Source organism: Salvelinus namaycush, chromosome 12, assembly GCF_016432855.1.
Source record: "Salvelinus namaycush isolate Seneca chromosome 12, SaNama_1.0, whole genome shotgun sequence".
Lineage (NCBI taxonomy): Eukaryota > Metazoa > Chordata > Actinopteri > Salmoniformes > Salmonidae > Salvelinus > Salvelinus namaycush.
Genome location: NC_052318.1, coordinates 10,190,666 through 10,210,275, shown reverse-complemented (window position 1 = coordinate 10,210,275; position 19,610 = coordinate 10,190,666).

The window sequence follows — 19,610 nt, the reverse complement described above, 5'->3', positions numbered from 1 at the left end:
CAAGGTCCCAGAGGCGTCATGCCAATAGGGTGCACAGGGACACGTGACCCCTCAGATTTGTCCTGTTTAAAAAATCTATTTTTGTATTTTAATTTTTTGTTGCCGTTTCTCTGTAATAGCACTAGCCGACTAGCTAAAACCAATCTCCCAACCTCATAACTAGGTACCAATAAGCCATTTCAAGCTATCAATCAAGTTAGTGTAGCTAACTGGTCTAACTATCTTTGCTGGCATGCCTGATGGCAAGTTTGGTAGTCTTTAGAAAAGCGAGCAATAGATACTAGCCCCGTTTATACCTGACTCTAACTTGCATCCTTTGTCCTGATCTTGTCCACATTCCGATTGTAGACAGGTGTAGACAATTAAAGACACATTGTGATCTGATCCTGATCAGATCTTCCTGACCACTTCTGGAGGTAGTCAGACATGCATTGTGTTTGGATATCTTACAAGTGTAGACAAATCATTTAAATTATCATTATTGTGTTGGGCCAGTAACAGAAAGGTTGGTTTCCCCAAGCAAAAATCTGTCGTTCTGCCCCTGAGCAAGGCAGTTAACGCACTGTTCCGCGGGCGCTGAAGACATGGATGTCGATTAAGGCAGACCCCCACACCTCTCTGATTCAGAGGGGTTGGGTTAAATGAGGAAGACACATTTCAGTTGAATGCATTCAGTTGCACAACTGACAAGGTCTCCCCTTTCCCTTCCCTTTATTCCTCCCTGTAAATCATTGACAGGTGGCACCACTGACTGATTACATCAATATGTGTCTTACAACAAATAAATAAATATTATTTTAAAAGAATAGCTATGAAAAATTTGCCTAAAAGAAGGGACTAGGAAATCTTGTCTCAATGCAGACACAGTGGACGGATAACAGACTAATTTTAATATCAAGTGTGGACACATTTCTGGAAATTTGGGCAAAATCAGAATGTTGACAAGATCAGGTCAAAGGACCCATGTTAGCACCAGGTATAAACAGGGCTTAAATGTACTGAATAAGACCCTTAAGAGGTATGCTTAGATATGCAGTAACATTTACATATTTTTTTACATAGAATTAAACATAATTATTATGGCAAGATTTCAGGAAAGTGCGGTTTCAGGTGTTTGATACATTCTTTAAATACAACTTAAGGATGGGGGGGTCTAGCCCCCCTCCGGGGACTACCCCCCAGCCTACCTCACATAGTTTGTGCCCCCTCAGGTTTTTGGGGTGTATGACGTCCCTGCAAAGTCCTGTCCCTTTCAGCAACTAAGGCAAAGCGTGTGTGCCTGAGTTCACACAGAGAGAAGATCACCTCACCAGGGGACAGCTCTCTGTTCCTTCCCTTCTGGAGACCCCAGCTCCAGTTACAGCTTGTGGTGCCCTATTCAGATGTACGATGCTGGTTCATTGTAGGTTATGATAGCAAATCATGCGCTGATTTCCACAGCGGGAACGTGGCTCACATGTCAAGCGGAGCCACACACAGACACACACGCTTTGGCTGCGACAGCATAAAGCAGCTAGCTCTCCCGGCTAATTAGACCGTAAAACACTTCTCTCCGCTTAATAGAACCCCATGGAAATATACAATGACGTAGAGATGGGGATATCATGCAGCATATTCTCCATGAATACGACAGATGGCAGGCCTGGAATAGTACTTTATACAGTATAAATGTCAGAAAGATTGAAAATGGTCTGTTTCCTACAGAAATAAATAACTTGTTTATTTTTGGAACATTCCCTTTAACCACCTCGTCATACACTCAAATGCCACTCCGAACTCTGTTAATTGGCCTAATTTCCCTTGTTAACATTTTAATTGGCTACCTTTTATCGTTTTCTAGATCGGGCCGACCCGAGCTATGTTATTGCTCACTGCCCCTGCAATCTCCATTAAACATGAAATTAGTATCAGTCATCATAAAACCACTGCTATTACTACCTCTAATGATCCTTATGGCTGTCCAGTATGGAGAAGATGACTGGCAGAACCTTACACTGTAATCCCCAGGCAGGCAGTGGCCCTGGGAAATGGACTAGTCTTTAGAGAGGGTGCTCTGATCTGCTGCAGAGTGTTCCCCACTCTTGATGCATCCCAAATGGCATCCTACACCCTTTGCAGTTCACTACTTTTGACCAGGGCCCATAGGAGTGCACTATATGAAATAATAGGGTGCCATTTGGGACACAGCTTCTGTTTGTCCCGCGTCCCAGAGCACGGTGGGATGGAAGTGCAGGCCGAGCTTTCAGATGGCACTTTTCTATACAGTCATTGTGGCCTCTAAGCAGCTGGCTGCCTGGCTGGCATTATTGTGGTCTCAAAGCAGCTGGCTGCCTGGCTGGCATTATTGTGTCCTCTAAGCAGCTGGCTGCCTGGCTGGCATTATTGTGGCCTCTAAGCAGCTGGCTGCCTGGCTGGCATTATTGTGTCCTCTAAGCAGCTGGCTGCCTGGCTGGCATTATTGTGGCCTCTAAGCAGCTGCCTGCCTGGCTGGCATTATTGTGGCCTCTAAGCAGCTGGCTGCCTGGCTGGCATTATTGTGGTCTCAAAGCAGCTGGCTGCCTGGCTGGCATTATTGTGTCCTCTAAGCAGCTGGCTGCCTGGCTGGCATTATTGTGTCCTCTAAGCAGCTGGCTGCCTGGCTGGCATTATTGTGGCCTCTAAGCAGCTGGCTGCCTGGCTGGCATTATTGTGGCCTCTAAGCAGCTGGCTGCCTGGCTGGCATTATTGAGAGTAGTGGAGCGATGGGGAGTGGGTCATGAGCAGAGGTCACCACGAGGTCACCATGGTGTCTTTCAGATACAAAAGCTGCTTTACCTGACGATCACCTTGCCCTCATCCTGTTGCCGTGCCAACAGCCAATGAAAGGAGACCTCAGGGTTTGGGGAATTCACAAATAATCAGTCATAAGGAACATTGACATGTTATGATATTGTTGATTTATTGGTTGCCACTTTGATGAATGGTCAGAGCAGGAGTGTAGTTCAGATGGTACAAATAGAAGATAGGGGATGAAGGTGAAGTTATTATAGATACCCTCTATTCAACCTTCCATTGACTTGATACTGGAGGGCTTTTAGATCCAGAGCTAAATAAGGCCATAACACCGACACAAAAGTAGCACCAACCCAAAGTGTTGGCAGGTAAAGGGTGTGAGAAATTTAGGAGAAATGTTGTTGACGACAGACAGAGAGAGAGAGAGAGAGAGAGAGAGAGAGAGAGAGAGGGCACCAAGGTGCTCAGCTGTCAGCTTGTGTGAATTTCAGGGAAATCGCTGCTACCTTTTGGACTCTCTCTCCCACCCTCTCTCTCATTACGAATGAACTTCTGGTTCTTTGAAACACTCTCGTAGTCCCTGCTTCCACTTACCTAATCTGAACTAAGGTCCCTATTCAATCAAACCAGAGTTTTCTGAGATAAGTTTAAAAATCAGCACCTAACAGGTTGAATGATAGGCCAATGACTGCATAATAGCTGCCTTTGTAGCAACGGGTAGAAACCTAGAGAACTGTGGAATCATGGGAACATGATCAAACATGTTTCATGTTCTATGCAGCCTACGTAGGGCTCCTGATTGGTGCAGCGGTCTAAGGCACTGCATCTCAGTGCTTGAGACGTCAATACGAATTCAGGCTGTATCACAACCAGCCGTGATTGCGAGTCCCATAGGGTGGTGCACAATTGGCCCAGCGTCGTCTGGGTATGGCCGGTGTAGGCCGTCAGTGTAAATAAGAATTAACTGACTTGCCTAGTTAAATAAAGGTTCAATACATAAAAAAAAAAAACATTTCCATTTGACATCTGCTCTTCGAACATCTCATTCCAAAGTCTTGGGCATTAATATGGAGTTGGTCCCCTTTTGCAGCTATAACAGCCTCCACTCTTCTGGGAAGGCTTTCCACTAGATGTTGGAACATTGCTGCTGGGACTTGCTTCTATTCAGCCACGAGCATTATTGAGGTCGGGCACTGATGTTGAGCGATTGGGCCTGGCTCACAGTCGGCATTCCAATTCATCCCAAAGGTGTTTGATGGGGTTGAGATCAGGGCTCTGTGCAGGCCAGTCAAGTTCTTTCGCACCGATCTCGATAAACCACAAGGCTCCCTAAATTTGATCAGCATATCGAATGCACGACCCGGGCTGGACAAATTCTGGATCATTGGTACTCTAACTTCCGCGACGCATACAAAGCCCTCCCTCGCCCTCCTTTCGGCAAATCCGACCACGACTCCATTTTGTTGCTCCCAGCCTATAGACAGAAACTAAAACAGGAAACGCCCGTGCTCAGGTCTGTTCAACGCTGGTCCGACCAATCTGATTCCACGCTTCAAGACTGCTTCGATCACGTGGACTGGGATATGTTCCGGATAGCGCCGAACAACAACATTGATGTATACGCTGATTCGGTGAGCGAGTTTATTAGCAAGTGCAGTAGTTAGAGCGTTGGACTAGTAACCGAAAGGTTGCAAGATCGAATCCCTGAGCTGACAAAGTAAAAAATTAAAAATAAAAATAAAAATTATGTTGTTCTGCCCCTGAACAAGGCAGTTAACCCACTGTTCCTAGGCCGTCATTGAAAATAAGATTTTTTTCTTAACTGACTTGCCTAGTTAAATAAAGGTAAAAATAAAAAAATAACAAAAATTCCCTCCGCAAGGCAATCAAACAAGCTAAGCGTCAGTATAGAGACAAAGTAGAGTTGCAATTCAATGGCTCAGACACGAGAGGTATGTGGCAGGGTCTACAGTCAATCACGGACTACAAAAAGAAAACCAGCCCCGTCGCGGACCCCGATGTCTTGCTTCCGGACAAACTAAACTACTTCTTTGCTTGCTTTGAGGACAATACAGTGCCACCGACACGGTCCGCTACCAAACCCTGCGGACTCTCCTTCACCGCAGCCGAGGTGAGTAAAACATTTAAATGTGTTAACCCTCGCAAGGCTGCAGGGCCAGACGGCATCCCTAGCCGCGTCCTCAGAGCATGCGCAGACCAGCTGGCTGATGTGTTTACGGACATATTCAATCAATCACTATCCCAGTCTGCTGTTCCCACAAGCTTCAAGAGGGCCACCATTGTTCCTGTTCCCAAGAAAGCTAAGGTAAATGAGCTAAACGACTATCACCCCATAGCACTAACTTCTGTCATCATGAAGTGCTTTGAGAGACTAGTCAAGGATCATATCACCTCCACCCTACCTGACACCCTAGACCCACTCCAATTTGCTTACCGCCCCAATAGGTCCACAGACAACGCAATCGCAATCACACTGCACATTGCCCTATCCCACTGGACAAGAGGAATACCTATGTAAGAATGCTGTTCATCGATTACAGCTCAGCATTTAACACCATAGTACCCTCCAAACTCGTCAATAAGCTCGAGACCCTGGGTCTCGACCACGCCCTGTGCAACTGGGTCCTGGACTTTCTGATTCAGCCCTCTCCTGTACTCCCTGTTCACCCATGACTGCGTGGCCATGCACGCCTCCAACTCAATCATCGAGTTTGCAGACGACACTACAGTGGTAGGCTAGATTACCAACAACAACGAGGCGGCCTACAGAGAGGAGGTGAGGGCCCTTGGAGTGTGGTGTCAGGAAAATAACCTCACACTCAACGTCAACAAAACAAAGGAGATGATCGTGGACTTCAGGAAACAGCAGAGGGAGCACCCCCCTATCCACATTGACGGGACAGTAGTGGAGAAGGTGGAAAGTTTTATGTTCCTCGGCGTACACATCACGGACAAACTGAAATGGTCCACCCACACAGACAGCGTGGTGAAGAAGGCGCAACACCGCCTCTTCAACCAAAGAAATTTGGCTTGTCACCAAAAACACTCACAAACTTTTACAGATGCACAATCGAGAGCATCCTGTCGGGCTGTATCACCGCCTGGTACGGCAACTGCTCCACCCACAACCGCAAGGCTCTCCAGAGGGTAGTGAGGTCTGCACAACACATCACCGGGGGCAAACTACCTGCCCTCCAGGACACCTACACCACCCGATGTCACAGGAAGGCCAAAAGATCATCAAGGACAACAACCACCCGAGCCACTGCCTGTTCACCCCGCTATCACCCAGAAGGCGAGGTCAGTACAGGTGCATAAAAGCTGGGACCGAGAGTGAAAAACAGCTTCTATCTCAAGGCCATCAGACTGTTAAACAGCCATCACTAACATTGAGTGGCTGCTGCCAACATACTGACTCAATTCTCTAGCCACTAATAATGAAAAATTGATGTAATAAATGTATCACTAATCACTTTAAACAATGCCACTTTATATAATGTTTACATACCCTACATTACTCATCTCATATGTATATACTGTACTCTATACCATCTACTGCATCTTGCCTATGCCGTTCGGCCATTGCTCATCCATATATTTATATGTACATATTCTTATTCATTCCTTTACACTTGTGTGTATAAGGTAGTTGTTGTGAAATTGTTAGATTACTTGTTAGATTTTACTGCATGGTCGGAACTAGAAGCACAAGCATTTCACTACTCGCATTAACATCTGCTAACCATGTGTATGTGACCAATACATTTGATTTGATTTGATTTGACAATTTCTGTATGGACCTCGCTTTGTGCACGGGGCATTGTCATGCTGAAACAGGAAAGGGCCTTTCCAAAGTTTGAAGCACAGAATTGTCTACAATGTCATTGTATGCTGTAGCATTAAGATTTCCCTTCACTGGAACTAAGGGGCCTAGCCTGAATTATGAAAAACATCCCCAGACCATTATTCCTCCTCCACCAAACTTTACAGTTGGCACTATGCATTGGGGCAGGTAGCGTTCTGGTATCCGCCAAACCCAGATTCGTCCATCTGAATGCCAGTTGGTGAAGTGTGATTCATCCCTCCAGCGAACGTGTTTCCACTGCTCCAGAGTCCAGTGGCGGTGTGAGCTGTACACGACTCCAGCCGACGCTTGGCATTGTGAATGGTGATCTTAGGCTTGTGTGCGGCTGCTCGGCTGTGGAAACCCATTCCATGAAGCTCCCGACTAACAGTTCTTGTGCTGACGTTGCTTCCAGAGACAGTTTGGAGTTCGGTAATGAGTATTGCAACCGAGGACAGGCGTTTTTTCCCCACACTACGTGCATCAGCATTTGCCGGTCCCATTCTGTGAGCTTGTGTGGCCTACCACTTCGGCGGCTGAGCCTTTGTTGCTCCTAGACGTTTCCACTTCACTCTAACAGCACTTACAGTTGACCGGGACAGCTCTAGCAGGACTAAAATTTGACAAACTCATTTGTTGGAAAGGTGTCATCCTATGACGGTGCCACGTTGAAAGTCATTGAGCTCTTCAGTAGGGACACCCCCAGCATGTCTATTTACATTGTTGTACTTCATATGTTTAGAGCTGATTCTCGCCGGCTCCAGATTGCTGTTAGCTGACATGAGTGCTCTATGGATCCCTCCATCCTTCCTTTGCTCTTATCCCCCTCTCATCCTCTCCTCGGCTCGGTCCTGCCCTGCTGACACTAATGAGAGTCTGATGATGGTAGTGAACAAACTTCGGCATGATTGAGGTATGCAAAGTACACTGTGTGTGTGTGTGTGTGTGTGTGTGTGTGTGTGTGTGTGTGTGTGTGTGTGTGTGTGTGTGTGTGTGTGTGTGTGTGTGTGTGTGTGTGTGTGTGTGTGTGTGTGTGTGTGTGAGGGAGGGAGGGAGGGAGCATTGTAGCTATGTTGGTGGGATGAATTGTGTTCTGCCATAGACATTGACATTGTTTCTCCTGCTGTTCCTGCCCATTGTACAGGGGTTGAAGCATATACGAGCTTCAGGGCTTTATGGATTTTACATTTTCAACACACACACACACACAGTGTACTTTGCATACCTCAAACATGCAGAGGTTTGTTCACTACCATCATTGTTAGAGGGGCATCAGTTCCCTAAGGTGAAGGTAAACACACTGCTCCAGCCTGTGTCATCACATGAAGCAGCATGTCTGAGTTTGAACATACAAGGATGAAAACGCTAATTCTCCTTGACAAGTCAGTGACACAGCACACTTGTGATTTGTGCTCGGCACATGTGTTTGGGCTGGGGGTGGTGTTACCGCTGATGAATTCACTGTGTTTATATGCATGACACGTTGTATTAAAGGAACAAGCCTGTCCGCGAGCAAAAAATTATACAGGAGTGCATCGCAATGCAACACAAACAAAGCCGTCGGTTTCACAAAATCCGTTTTTCACTCTCTCTCTCTCCATCCTTACCTCCTCTCTTCTCTTTCCCTCTCTCTCCATCCTTACCTCCTCTCTTCTCTTTCCCTCTCTCTCCATCCTTACCTCCTCTCTTCTCTTTCCCTCTCTCTCCATCCTTACCTCCTCTCTTCTCTTTCCCTCTCTCTGCAACGTACCCATCTCTCTCTCCATCCTTACCTCCTCTCTTCTCTTTCCCTCTCTCTCCATCCTTACCTCCTCTCTTCTCTTTCCCTCTCTCTCCATCCTTACCTCCTCTCTTCTCTTTCCCTCTCTCTCCATCCTTACCTCCTCTCTTCTCTTTCCCTCTCTCTGCAACGTACCCATCTCTCTCTCCATCCTTACCTCCTCTCTTCTCTTTCCCTCTCTCTGCAACGTACCCATCTCTCTCTCCATCCTTACCTCCTCTCTTCTCTTTCTCTCTCTCTCCATCCTTACCTCCTCTCTTCTCTTTCTCTCTCTCTCCATCCTTACCTCCTCTCTTCTCTTTCCCTCTCTCTCCATCCTTACCTCCTCTCTTCTCTTTCTCTCTCTCTCCATCCTTACCTCCTCTCTTCTCTTTCCCTCTCTCTGCAACGTACCCATCTCTCTCTCCATCCTTACCTCCTCTCTTCTCTTTCCCTCTCTCTCCATCCTTACCTCCTCTCTTCTCTTTCCCTCTCTCTGCAACGTACCCATCTCTCTCTCCTCCCTTGAAGAGTTGCTGTGTTTTCTCCCCTCCTCTCTCCGTCTGAGTACTTTTCTTGCCTAGTCAGGTTGCAAGCCGTGTGAGTGCAGGATTTGTGTGTGCACATGCGCCCTGGCATCCCACTGTGTCTGATCTCATTGTGCTGGTGGGAGAGGGAGGCATGCTGGAAACGTGCTTGTTCCCAGTAGGGACACAACCCAAAAGATATCTGTCGACCTTCACAACAGGCTGCCTTTCTCTCCGTCTACACCTCCCTTATTCCTCCCTTTATCCCTCCATCTCTTCTCTCTATGTTGTCTGTTGTCCGGAGACCCTGGCCACACTGACTGAGACCTCACTCCTAACCTGTTTACAATCTCACTCCTAACCTGTTTACAATCTCACTCCTAACCTGTTTACAATCTCACTCCTAACCTGTTTACAATCTCACTCCTATCCTGTTTACAGTCTCACTCCTAACCTGTTTACAGTCTCACTCCTAACCTGTTTACAATCTCACTACCTAACCTGTTTACAATCTTACTCCTAACCTGTTTACAATCTCACTACCAAACCTGTTTACAATCTCACTCCTAACCTGTTTACAGTCTCACTCCTAACCTGTTTACAATCTCACTACCAAACCTGTTTACAGTCTCACTCCTAACCTGTTTACAATCTCACTCCTAACCTGTTTACAGTCTCACTCCTAACCTGTTTACAGTCTCACTCCTAACCTGTTTACAATCTCACTCCTAACCTGTTTACAGTCTCACTCCTAACCTGTTTACAGTCTCACTCCTAACCTGTTTACAGTCTCACTCCTAACCTGTTTACAATCTCCCTCCTAACCTGTTTACAGTCTCACTACCACACCTGTTTACAGTCTCACTCCTAACCTGTTTACAGTCTCACTACCAAACCTGTTTACAGTCTCACTCCTAACCTGTTTACAATCTCACTACCAAACCTGTTTACAATCTCACTCCTAACCTGTTTACAGTCTCACTCCTAACCTGTTTACAATCTCACTCCTACCCTGTTTACAGTCTCACTCCTAACCTGTTTACAATCTCACTCCTAACCTGTTTACAATCTCACTCCTAACCTGTTTACAATCTCACTCCTAACCTGTTTACAATCTCACTCCTAACCTGTTTACAATCTCACTACCAAACCTGTTTACAGTCTCACTCCTAACCTGTTTACAATCTCACTCCTAACCTGTTTACAATCTCACTACCAAACCTGTTTACAGTCTCACTCCTAACCTGTTTACAATCTCACTCCTAACCTGTTTACAATCTCACTCCTAACCTGTTTACAGTCTCACTCCTAACCTGTTTACAATCTCACTCCTAACCTGTTTACAGTCTCACTCCTAACCTGTTTACAATCTCACTCCTAACCTGTTTACAATCTCACTACCAAACCTGTTTACAGTCTCACTCCTAACCTGTTTACAATCTCACTCCTAACCTGTTTACAATCTCACTCCTAACCTGTTTACAATCTCACTACCAAACCTGTTTACAGTCTCACTCCTAACCTGTTTACAATCTCACTCCTAACCTGTTTACAATCTCACTACCAAACCTGTTTACAATCTCACTCCTAACCTGTTTACAATCTCGCTCCTAACCTGTTTACAATCTCGCTCCTAACCTGTTTACAGTCTCACTCCTAACCTGTTTACAGTCTCACTCCTAACCTGTTTACAGTCTCACTCCTAACCTGTTTACAATCTCACTACCAAACCTGTTTACAATCTCACTCCTAACCTGTTTACAATCTCACTCCTAACCTGTTTACAATCTCACTCCTAACCTGTTTACAATCTCACTCCTAACCTGTTTACAATCTCACTACCAAACCTGTTTACAATCTCACTCCTAACCTGTTTACAGTCTCACTCCTAACCTGTTTACAATCTCACTACCAAACCTGTTTACAGTCTCACTCCTAACCTGTTTACAATCTCACTCCTAACCTGTTTACAATCTCACTACCAAACCTGTTTACAGTCTCACTCCTAACCTGTTTACAATCTCACTCCTAACCTGTTTACAATCTCACTCCTAACCTGTTTACAGTCTCACTCCTAACCTGTTTACAATCTCACTCCTAACCTGTTTACAGTCTCACTCCTAACCTGTTTACAATCTCACTCCTAACCTGTTTACAGTCTCACTCCTAACCTGTTTACAGTCTCACTCCTAACCTGTTTACAGTCTCACTCCTAACCTGTTTACAGTCTCACTCCTAACCTGTTTACAGTCTCACTCCTAACCTGTTTACAATCTCACTCCTAACCTGTTTACAGTCTCACTACCACACCTGTTTACAGTCTCACTCCTAACCTGTTTACAGTCTCACTACCAAACCTGTTTACAGTCTCACTCCTAACCTGTTTACAATCTCACTACCAAACCTGTTTACAATCTCACTCCTAACCTGTTTACAGTCTCACTCCTAACCTGTTTACAATCTCACTCCTACCCTGTTTACAGTCTCACTCCTAACCTGTTTACAATCTCACTCCTAACCTGTTTACAATCTCACTCCTAACCTGTTTACAATCTCACTCCTAACCTGTTTACAGTCTCACTCCTAACCTGTTTACAATCTCACTCCTAACCTGTTTACAATCTCACTCCAAACCTGTTTACAGTCTCACTACCAAACCTGTTTACAGTTTCACTCCTAACCTGTTTACAATCTCACTCCTAACCTGTTTACAATCTCACTACCAAACCTGTTTACAATCTCACTCCTAACCTGTTACAGTCTCACTCCTAACCTGTTTACAATCTCACTACCAAACCTGTTTACAGTCTCACTCCTAACCTGTTTACAATCTCACTCCTAACCTGTTTACAATCTCACTACCAAACCTGTTTACAATCTCACTCCTAACCTGTTTACAATCTCACTCCTAACCTGTTTACAGTCTCACTCCTAACCTGTTTACAATCTCACTACCAAACCTGTTTACAATCTCACTCCTAACCTGTTTACAATCTCACTCCTAACCTGTTTACAGTCTCACTCCTAACCTGTTTACAATCTCACTCCTAACCTGTTTACAATCTCACTACCAAACCTGTTTACAATCTCACTACCAAACCTGTTTACAATCTCACTCCTAACCTGTTTACAATCTCACTCCTAACCTGTTTACAATCTCACTCCTAACCTGTTTACAATCTCACTCCTAACCTGTTTACAATCTCACTACCAAACCTGTTTACAATCTCACTCCTAACCTGTTTACAATCTCACTCCTAAGCGGTTTACAGTCTCACTCCTAACCTGTTTACAATCTCACTCCTAACCTGTTTACAGTCTCACTCCTAACCTGACTGTTTACATTCTCACTCCTAACCTGTTTACAATCTCACTCCTAAGCGGTTTACAGTCTCACTCCTAACCTGTTTACAATCTCACTCCTAACCTGTTTACAGTCTCACTCCTAACCTGTTTACAATCTCACTCCTAACCTGTTTACAGTCTCACTCCTAACCTGACTGTTTACATTCTCACTCCTAACCTGTTTACAATCTCACTCCTAAGCGGTTTACAGTCTCACTCCTAACCTGTTTACAATCTCACTCCTAACCTGTTTACAGTCTCACTCCTGACCTGACTGTTTACAGCCTCACTCCTAACCTGTTTACAATCTCACTCCTAAGCGGTTTACAGTCTCACTCCTAACTTGTTTACAATCTCACTCCTAACCTGTTTACATTCTCACTCCTGACCTGACTGTTTACAGCCTCACTCCTAACCTGTTTACAATCTCACTCCTAAGCGGTTTACAGTCTCACTCCTAACCTGTTTACAATCTCACTCCTAACCTGTTTACATTCTCACTCCTGACCTGACTGTTTACAGTCTCACTCCTAATCTGACTGTTTACATTCTCACTCCTAACCTGACTGTTTACATTCTCACTCCTGACCTGACTGTTTACAATCTCACTCCTAACCTGACTGTTTACATTCTCACTCCTAACCTGACTGTTTACATTCTCACTCCTAACCTGACTGTTTACATTCTCACTCCTAACCTAACTGTTTACATTCTCACTCCTAACAGACTGTTTACAGTCTCACTCCTAACCTGACTGTTTACATTCTCACTCCTAACAGACTGTTTACAGTCTCACTCCTAACCTGACTGTTTACATTCTCACTCCTAACAGACTGTTTACAGTCTCACTCCTAACCTGTTTACAATCTCACTCCTAACCTGTTTACAATCTCACTACCAAACCTGTTTACAGTCTCACTCCTAACCTGTTTACAATCTCACTCCTAACCTGTTTACAATCTCACTCCTAACCTGTTTACAATCTCACTACCAAACCTGTTTACAGTCTCACTCCTAACCTGTTTACAATCTCACTCCTAACCTGTTTACAATCTCACTACCAAACCTGTTTACAATCTCACTCCTAACCTGTTTACAATCTCGCTCCTAACCTGTTTACAGTCTCGCTCCTAACCTGTTTACAATCTCACTCCTAACCTGTTTACAGTCTCACTCCTAACCTGTTTACAATCTCACTCCTAACCTGTTTACAATCTCACTCCAAACCTGTTTACAGTCTCACTACCAAACCTGTTTACAGTTTCACTCCTAACCTGTTTACAATCTCACTCCTAACCTGTTTACAATCTCACTACCAAACCTGTTTACAATCTCACTCCTAACCTGTTTACAATCTCACTACCAAACCTGTTTACAATCTCACTCCTAACCTGTTACAGTCTCACTCCTAACCTGTTTACAATCTCACTCCTAACCTGTTTACAGTCTCACTCCTAACCTGTTTACAATCTCACTCCTAACCTGTTTACAGTCTCACTCCTAACCTGTTTACAGTCTCACTCCTAACCTGTTTACAGTCTCACTCCTAACCTGTTTACAGTCTCACTCCTAACCTGTTTACAGTCTCACTCCTAACCTGTTTACAATCTCACTCCTAACCTGTTTACAGTCTCACTACCACACCTGTTTACAGTCTCACTCCTAACCTGTTTACAGTCTCACTACCAAACCTGTTTACAGTCTCACTCCTAACCTGTTTACAATCTCACTACCAAACCTGTTTACAATCTCACTCCTAACCTGTTTACAGTCTCACTCCTAACCTGTTTACAATCTCACTCCTACCCTGTTTACAGTCTCACTCCTAACCTGTTTACAATCTCACTCCTAACCTGTTTACAATCTCACTCCTAACCTGTTTACAATCTCACTCCTAACCTGTTTACAGTCTCACTCCTAACCTGTTTACAATCTCACTCCTAACCTGTTTACAATCTCACTCCAAACCTGTTTACAGTCTCACTACCAAACCTGTTTACAGTTTCACTCCTAACCTGTTTACAATCTCACTCCTAACCTGTTTACAATCTCACTACCAAACCTGTTTACAATCTCACTCCTAACCTGTTACAGTCTCACTCCTAACCTGTTTACAATCTCACTACCAAACCTGTTTACAGTCTCACTCCTAACCTGTTTACAATCTCACTCCTAACCTGTTTACAATCTCACTACCAAACCTGTTTACAATCTCACTCCTAACCTGTTTACAATCTCACTCCTAACCTGTTTACAGTCTCACTCCTAACCTGTTTACAATCTCACTACCAAACCTGTTTACAATCTCACTCCTAACCTGTTTACAATCTCACTCCTAACCTGTTTACAGTCTCGCTCCTAACCTGTTTACAATCTCACTCCTAACCTGTTTACAGTCTCACTCCTAACCTGTTTACAATCTCACTCCTAACCTGTTTACAATCTCACTACCAAACCTGTTTACAATCTCACTCCTAACCTGTTTACAATCTCACTCCTAACCTGTTTACAATCTCACTCCTAACCTGTTTACAATCTCACTCCTAACCTGTTTACAATCTCACTACCAAACCTGTTTACAATCTCACTCCTAACCTGTTTACAATCTCACTCCTAAGCGGTTTACAGTCTCACTCCTAACCTGTTTACAATCTCACTCCTAACCTGTTTACAGTCTCACTCCTAACCTGCCTGTTTACATTCTCACTCCTAACCTGTTTACAATCTCACTCCTAAGCGGTTTACAGTCTCACTCCTAACCTGTTTACAATCTCACTCCTAACCTGTTTACAGTCTCACTCCTAACCTGTTTACAATCTCACTCCTAACCTGTTTACAGTCTCACTCCTAACCTGACTGTTTACATTCTCACTCCTAACCTGTTTACAATCTCACTCCTAAGCGGTTTACAGTCTCACTCCTAACCTGTTTACAATCTCACTCCTAACCTGTTTACATTCTCACTCCTGACCTGACTGTTTACAGCCTCACTCCTAACCTGTTTACAATCTCACTCCTAAGCGGTTTACAGTCTCACTCCTAACCTGTTTACAATCTCACTCCTAACCTGTTTACATTCTCACTCCTGACCTGACTGTTTACAGCCTCACTCCTAACCTGTTTACAATCTCACTCCTAAGCGGTTTACAGTCTCACTCCTAACCTGTTTACAATCTCACTCCTAACCTGTTTACATTCTCACTCCTGACCTGACTGTTTACAATCTCACTCCTAACCTGACTGTTTACATTATCACTCCTAACCTGACTGTTTACATTATCACTCCTAACCTGACTGTTTACAATCTCACTCCTAACCTGACTGTTTACATTATCACTCCTAACCTGACTGTTTACATTATCACTCCTAACCTGACTGTTTACAGCCTCACTCCTAACCTGACTGTTTACATTCTCACTCCTAACCTGACTGTTTACATTCTCACTCCTAACCTGACTGTTTACATTCTCACTCCTGACCTGACTGTTTACAATCTCACTCCTAACAGACTGTTTACAGTCTCACTCCTAACCTGACTGTTTACAGCCTCACTCCTAACCTGACTGTTTACAGCCTCACTCCTAACCTGACTGTTTACATTCTCACTCCTAACCTGACTGTTTACATTCTCACTCCTAACCTGACTGTTTACATTCTCACTCCTAACCTGACTGTTTACAGCCTAACTCCTAACCTGACTGTTTACATTCTCACTCCTAACCTGACTGTTTACAGCCTCACTCCTAACCTGACTGTTTACAGCCTCACTCCTAACCTGACTGTTTACATTCTCACTCCTAACCTGACTGTTTACATTCTCACTCCTGACCTGACTGTTTACAGCCTCACTCCTAACCTGACTGTTTACATTCTCACTCCTAACAGACTGTTTACATTCTCACTCCTAACCTGACTGTTTACAGCCTCACTCCTAACCTGACTGTTTACAGCCTCACTCCTAACCTGACTGATTACAGCCTCACTCCTAACAGACTGTTTACATTCTCACTCCTGACCTGACTGTTTACAATCTCACTCCTAACAGACTGTTTACAGTCTCACTCCTAACCTGACTGTTTACAGCCTCACTCCTAACCTGACTGTTTACATTCTCACTCCTAACCTGACTGTTTACAGCCTCACTCCTAACCTGACTGTTTACATTCTCACTCCTAACCTGACTGTTTACAGCCTCACTCCTAACCTGACTGTTTACATTATCACTCCTAACCTGACTGTTTACAGCCTCACTCCTAACCTGACTGTTTACATTCTCACTCCTAACCTGACTGTTTACATTCTCACTCCTAACCTGACTGTTTACATTCTCACTCCTAACCTGACTGTTTACAGCCTCACTCCTAACCTGACTGTTTACAGCCTCACTCCTAACCTGACTGTTTACAGCCTCACTCCTAACCTGACTGATTACAGTCTCACTCCTAACAGACTGTTTACAGTCTCACTCCTAACCTGACTGATTACAGTCTCACTCCTAACAGACTGTTTACAGTCTCACTCCTAACCTGACTGTTTACAGCCTCACTCCTAACCTGACTGTTTACAGTCTCACTCCTAACCTGTTTACAGTCTCACTCCTGACCTGACTGTTTACATTCTCACTCCTAACCTGACTGTTTACAGCCTCACTCCTAACCTGACTGATTACATTCTCACTCCTAACCTGACTGTTTACATTCTCACTCCTAACCTGACTGTTTACATTCTCACTCCTAACCTGACTGTTTACAGCCTCACTCCTAACAGACTGTTTACATTCTCACTCCTAACCTGACTGTTTACATTCTCACTCCTGACCTGACTGTTTACAGCCTCACTCCTAACCTGACTGTTTACATTCTCACTCCTAACCTGACTGTTTACAGTCTCACTCCTAACCTGACTGTTTACAGTCTCACTCCTAACCTGACTGTTTACAGCCTCACTCCTAACCTGACTGTTTACAGCCTCACTCCTAACCTGACTGTTTACATTCTCACTCCTAACCTGACTGTTTACATTCTCACTCCTAACCTGACTGTTTACATTCTCACTCCTAACCTGACTGTTTACATTCTCACTCCTAACCTGACTGTTTACATTCTCACTCCTAACAGACTGTTTACAGTCTCACTCCTAACCTGACTGTTTACATTCTCACTCCTAACAGACTGTTTACAGTCTCACTCCTAACCTGACTGTTTACATTCTCACTCCTAACAGACTGTTTACAGTCTCACTCCTAACCTGTTTACAATCTCACTCCTAACCTGTTTACAATCTCACTACCAAACCTGTTTACAGTCTCACTCCTAACCTGTTTACAATCTCACTCCTAACCTGTTTACAATCTCACTCCTAACCTGTTTACAATCTCACTACCAAACCTGTTTACAGTCTCACTCCTAACCTGTTTACAATCTCACTCCTAACCTGTTTACAATCTCACTACCAAACCTGTTTACAATCTCACTCCTGACCTGACTGTTTACATTCTCACTCCTAACAGACTGTTTACAGTCTCACTCCTAACCTGACTGTTTACAGCCTCACTCCTAACCTGACTGTTTACAGTCTCACTCCTAACCTGACTGATTACAGCCTCACTCCTAACCTGACTGTTTACATTCTCACTCCTAACCTGACTGTTTACAGCCTCACTCCTAACCTGACTGTTTACAGTCTCACTCCTAACCTGACTGTTTACAGCCTCACTCCTAACCTGACTGTTTACATTCTCACTCCTAACCTGACTGTTTACAGCCTCACTCCTAACCTGACTGTTTACAGTCTCACTCCTAACCTGACTGTTTACAGCCTCACTCCTGACCTGACTGTTTACATTATCACTCCTAACCTGACTGTTTACAGTCTCACTCCTAACCTGACTGTTTACAGCCTCACTCCTAACCTGACTGTTTACATTCTCACTCCTAACCTGACTGTTTACATTATCACTCCTGACCTGACTGTTTACATTATCACTCCTAACCTGACTGTTTACAGCCTCACTCCTAACCTGACTGTTTACAGCCTCACTCCTAACCTGACTGTTTACATTCTCACTCCTAACCTGACTGTTTACAGTCTCAATGGGCAGGACTCTTCTGAGACATTTAATTTGTTTGTAGAACAGTGTTTCTAGCTATCACCAGCATACTGTACTTTTCATACTTACCTCTGTATTCAGTAGTCCCATTTACAAGCACACACTTGCATGTACGCATGCACGCACGTGCACACACACACAACCCCCCCCCCCCCCCCCCCCCCACCACCACACACACACACACACACACACACACACACACACACACACACACACACACACACACACACACACACACACACAAGACCCCCCCCCCCCACACACACACACACACACACACACACACACACACACACACACACACACACAAGACCCCCCCCCCCACATACACACAGAAATTCACACACTGATTAACAGACAGATTCACAGAGTGATGGAGTCCTCTCTGAGTGCTTAGTGTGGTGTGGTATCTCCTAAAGCGCATCACACCCACTCATCTGTAGTCCACTCACAAGCAGAGGGAAATATTTGGTATCTCCGTCAGAGCCGGCACAACGTCTGCCACAGTAATATACAGTTAGGTCCATAAGTATTGGCAGTATTTGTATTATAAATAAAGAATACAAATACTGAGCTATTTTATATGCTCTTAAACATGGGGGAATTATTTTATTTAATACTAATACAATTGTTCGGAGAAAGAGATTTTGTTTAACAAGTAATAAACAAAAAATAATAATTGGCACCATGTTTTCAATACTCTAGAACCATCCCTTTGAGAGGAATTGATTAGGATCTCTTTTAGCCCTCATTTGGACTAATCTTCCAAGAGTCTTTTAAACATAAAAAAATGATGTTAATGATACTGAGCATTTTTCTAAAATGTGTTATGAGATTGGAGAACATGTTGGGAGGGATCTTAGACCATTCCTCCATACAGAATCTTTCCTGATCCTTACGCGGGCGGCAGGTAGCCTAGTGGTTGGAGCATTGGGCTAGTAACCGAAAGGTTGCTATATCGAATCCCCGAGTGGACAAGGTAAAAATCTGTCGATCTTCCCCTGAACAAGGCAGTTAACCCACTGTTTCTAGGCTGTCATTGTAAATAAGATTTTGTACTTAACTGACTTGCCTAGTTAAATGAATAAATCCTTGACATCCTTCATCTGCTCTTATCGACTGTCCTCTTCAGTTCAAACCACAGGCATGTGGTTTGAACTGCCTCACCAATTACAAAAAAAAGAAGTATTATTTACCTCAAATCTGAAAATCCACAGTGGAAGCTAGCCAGAG